Source organism: Miscanthus floridulus, chromosome 15 (genome assembly GCF_019320115.1).
Source record: "Miscanthus floridulus cultivar M001 chromosome 15, ASM1932011v1, whole genome shotgun sequence".
Lineage (NCBI taxonomy): Eukaryota > Viridiplantae > Streptophyta > Magnoliopsida > Poales > Poaceae > Miscanthus > Miscanthus floridulus.
Window position 1 is genome coordinate 64804493 of NC_089594.1, and position 4792 is coordinate 64809284.

Here is a 4792-nt window from a genome sequence, read left to right on the forward strand (position 1 = left end):
CTTGGGATTATACTGAGATGCCTGGATTAGACCGATCGATAGTTGAACATCGGTTACCTATCAAATCTGGATTTCGGCCACATCAGCAGCCAGCGCGCCGATGCAACCCTAATGTACTTCCTGACATTAAGGCCGAAATAACTAAATTAATTGAAGCAAAGTTTATTCGGCAATGTCGATACGCAGAGTGGATCTCTAATGTGGTTCCTGTTTATAAGAAAAATGGAAAACTTCGCGTTTGTATTGATTTCAGGAATCTCAACAAAGCCACACCAATGGATGGTTATCCAATGCCGATTGCTGATTTGTTGATTGATGCTGCGGCTGGACATCAAATTATTAGCTTCATGGATGGTAATGCAGGTTACAATCAAATATTCATGGCTGAGGAGGATATTCCCAAGACTGCTTTCAGATGTCCAGGACATGTGGGGTTGTTCGAGTGGATAGTCATGACGTTTGGTCTGAAAAATGCCGGTGCTACTTATCAAAGGGCTATGAACTTTATTTTTCATGAGTACATCGGCACATTAGTGGAGATCTACATTGATGATGTAGTAATTAAGTCTGGAGATATCACAGCACATTTAGCCGATCTGCGAAAGATACTAGAGTGCACAAGGAAGCATGGATTGAAGATGAATCCTAATAAATGTGCATTCGGTGTATCGGCAGGACAATTCTTGGGTTTTATGGTGCATCAACGGGGCATTGAAATCAGTAGGAAGTCTATTGATGCAATTAACAAGGTGATTGCTCCTGCCAATAAGACTGAATTACAATCTTTGATCGGTAAGATTAATTTCATTAGAAGATTCATATCTAATCTATCGGGTAAAATCAAGGCTTTCAGCCCATTACTTAGATTGAAAGCTGATCAGGAATTTGTATGGGGAGTTGAACAGCAATTAGCCCTTGATGAAATTAAGAAATATTTATCAAATCCTCCAGTGCTAGTTCCACCTCAACATGGGAAGCCTTTCAGGTTATATTTGTCAGCTGATGATGCAGTTATCGGTTCAGCTCTTATTCAAGAATTTGAAGGGAAAGAACGGGTTATTTATTATTTGAGCAGAAGATTAGTGGATGCTGAGACGAGGTATTCGGCTATCGAGAAATTGTGTCTGTGCTTATACTTTTCTTGTATCAAATTAAGGCATTATTTGTTATCTGCCGAATGTACGGTCATATGCAAAGACGATGTGGTCAAGTATATGTTGTCGATGCCGATATTAAGTGGTAGAATCGGCAAGTGGATTTTAGCATTATCAGAATTTGAACTACGCTACAAATCAACTAAGGCAGTTAAAGGGCAAGTGATGGCTGATTTTGTCACTCAGCATTGTAACACGGTGGATTCTCTGGGGATTGCTCCCTGGACACTTTTCTTCGATGGGTCCACATGTGGTGAAGGAGCAGGTATCGGCATTGTGTTAATTTCACCTCAAGGGAAAAAGTATGAGTTTTCATTGCCGATTGTTGCTACAGCAACAAACAATCAAGCTGAATATCAAGCCTTGATAAAAGGGTTAGAATTGCTGAAGGAGATACGTGCCGATGTTGTTGAAATCTTTGGTGATTCTATGCTAGTTATAAATCAATTGGCTGGAAGTTATGAATGCCGAAGTGAAGCCTTGATTTCGTATTATGAAAAGTGTTTGCAATTATTGAAAGGATTTAGAGATTTTCGTCTTGAACATATCTCTCGATTGCATAATGAGGAAGCTAATCGATTAGCTCAGCATGCTTCAGGGTATCAGCCTATTCAGGAAGTGCTAACATCGGCAGTTGATACCGATGACTGGAGGAAAGAGATTGTCGATTATTTAAAGGATCCAGGTAGAAGGGTTGAGAGACGTGTAAGGTTCCAAGCTACCAAATATGTGCTCCTCGATGATGAATTATATTATCGAACTATAGATGGAGTTTTACTCAGATGTGTTAACAATGATGAATCGAAAAGCTTGATGAGTGAAATTCATGAAGGAGTATGTGGGGCACATCAATCGGCTTTCAAGATGAAATGGATGATCAGAAGGAATGGGTACTATTGGCCGACTATTCTTGAAGATTGTTTTAAATATTTTAAGGGATGCCAGGGGTGTCAAAGGTTTGGTAATATTCAAAGAGCGCCTGCGTCGGCTATGAATCCTATAATCAAACCATGGCCGTTCCGGGGATGGGCTATTGATCTCATTGGTCAGATTTATCCGCCATCGAGTAAGGGACATAAATTTATCCTGGTTGCTACCGATTATTTTACAAAGTGGGTTGAGGCAATTCCTTTAAAAAAGGTGACATCGGTCAATATGATTGATTTTGTGAAAGAGCATATTGTTTACCGATTTGGTATTCCTCAGACTATCACTACCGATCAGGGCACTATGTTTACATCAGGAGAATTTGATGAGTTTGCTGTGGGTATGGGAATTAAAATTTTAAATTCTTCTCCATATTATGCTCAAGCTAATGGTCAAGCTGAAGCTTCTAACAAAGGGATCATCAAACTCATTAAGCGCAAAATTGAAGAAAATCCTAGGAGGTGGCATACAGTATTAAATGAAGCCTTATGGTCATATCGGATGTCATGCCATGGTGCAACCAAAGTAACGCCTTATCAGTTAGTATATGGACACGATGCAGTGTTGCCTTGGGAAATTAAGGTTGGCTCTAGACGAATACGTTCTCAAAATCAGCTGACAGCCGATGAGTATAATACTCTTATGAAAGATGAGTTGGAAGATGTGGCGGGTCATCGTTTAAAGGCTTTAGTTAGTATTGAAGAAAATAAGAAAAGAGTAGCTAGATGGTATGACAAGAAGGTGAAAGTAAAAGAGTTTGCCGATGGAGATCTGGTCTGGAAATTGATTTTACCGATTGGGACTAAAAGTTCAAAGTTTGGAAAGTGGTCTCCTAATTGGGAAGGTCCATATCGGATAAATCAGTCTATTCCTGGTAATGCATATATTTTAGAAACCCTCGAAGGGGTTGTGTTTCCCAGAGCGTTAAATGGAAAATACTTAAAAAAATATTACCCTAGTATCTGGACAGATGCATAAGAGTATAAGTGCCGATAACAATACTATCGGCTGGAATTATGCAAGAGTATCAATGTCTTATAAAGTGCCGATACAATAAATAAGATTACACGTTCAGCAAGGACTGGATAGCTAATATCGCACGCAGGCGAATCTGGTCGGCTTCTTCCATTTCTTTGATATCGTCATCGGCAGCACCCTCCACAGGCTTGAGTTTCTTCTTCATGGCTAAAGCTTTGCGAGCTTGGATATCTCTTTCTTGCTGAAGGGCTTTGACGGTATTGGGTAGCTGGCTTTCTTCTTGTTGAGCATGAGTTAAGGCTGCATCGATTTCTTTCAATTCAGCCAATAGAGCTGCTTTCCTTGCCGATAGATCCAAGATTTTCTGCTTAAGTGTAGCACCCGAAGTCTGCAAGTTGACGATGCCCTTGTGCTTCTCATCAGCGAGTTGTTTCAGTTGTAGCATCTCTCCTTTAAGTTGAGCTTGAGCTGCTCTATCGGCAATGCGCTGAGCAGCCCGTTGATATTGCAGTTGACGGCTTTCTAAGTGAGCTGCTGGGAAGAGTATTTCTTCAACATCGGCGGGGACCTGGCCACGAATTGTTTTGAAAATTGCCTTTGCGGGGTCCGAGTCATCTACCAGTTGGGCGGTACTTTGCTGTAGCAAGTTCAGGAGGGTTTCCAACTTGGATTTAGTCTCTGCCGATATTGTTCCCAGTGCAAGGAAAGAACTTGTTTCCTCTCCATCGTCGTCAGAAATGTCAATGGCAAAGGAAAATAGGCTGTTCGGGGAATCTTGTTCCTAAAAGAAAGACAAGGAGATCAGTCAGGGGTAAGTATGAGTATTGTAAAATCAGATAGGTTAATCGGTTTACCTGTTTCAAGGCAATTTCCTGTGCTTGACTGGAGGAAGCAACCTGGAGTATGTCGTGTGGATCGGCTGAGCTTGCCGATGGGATATCCTCTGTGACTTCATCGGTGGTGGACTCTTGAAGTATGATGACCGATGATATTGGGGTAGATGTAGGGATCGGCATAGATCTTTGTCGTTTTGGCTGTGCTTCAGTATCTGTTGAAGCTTTGCGCTTCGTTTGGACATCGGCAACGATTGGCTGGGGGGCATCGACACTTGATTGTGAAGCTTGGGCATCTGGTATGTTTGCCGATGTACCCAATTGTTGCTGCAAAACAAGTATAAGATATGATATTTAACAGATAAAATGTAAAGTCAAGGAGCTACCTCTGAAGGAGTGGTGCTTGATATCGGCGGAATTGCCGATGACGATCCCGTAGCAGCTCTTACCCCCTGATGATTAAGGTTAATATAGCTTGTGATCGGCATAAGTGAAAATAAACAAGGTTGTTACCTTAAAGGCTTTGACCAAGGTTGTAGCAGCGGCCGATGGGGTAGCCCTGGATGTAGCCAATTTGGACTTAGAAGTGATGGTCTTAGTAAGAATCTTCTGGCGGGTCAAAGCGGCTAAGGTGGGAGCGTTGTAGCCGATCGGCGATATTGGGGAAACAGGCTGGAGGTTGAAGGGTTTCCCACTTTTGCTCACCAATGGTGCTGGGTTATTAACCTGTTACAAGGGAATCAGTTACTGATAAATGAAAGGAAAAGCAGAAGGGAGTTCAAAGGAAACTTACTGCGTCGTCAGGGATGGCATATTCAGAATCGATCATGTGCCGATATGTGTGAACAGAAGTCGCGAACAGTTGCTCTTTCCACTCTCGCCACCATTGCTTGTATGACT

General features: G+C 41.8%; 1 long non-coding RNA gene across 1 annotated transcript; it reads right to left on the reverse strand.

Annotated features, from left to right (window-relative positions):
• Nucleotides 1-4161: 4161 nt before the first annotated feature.
• Nucleotides 4162-4542, reverse strand: LOC136509121 (uncharacterized). Its single transcript, XR_010772234.1, has 3 exons — nt 4406-4542; nt 4279-4344; nt 4162-4219 (listed from the first exon to the last, which is right to left on the reverse strand). It is a non-coding gene; the product is annotated as an uncharacterized lncRNA (long non-coding RNA).
• Between the last annotated feature and the right edge of the window lie 250 nt (nt 4543-4792).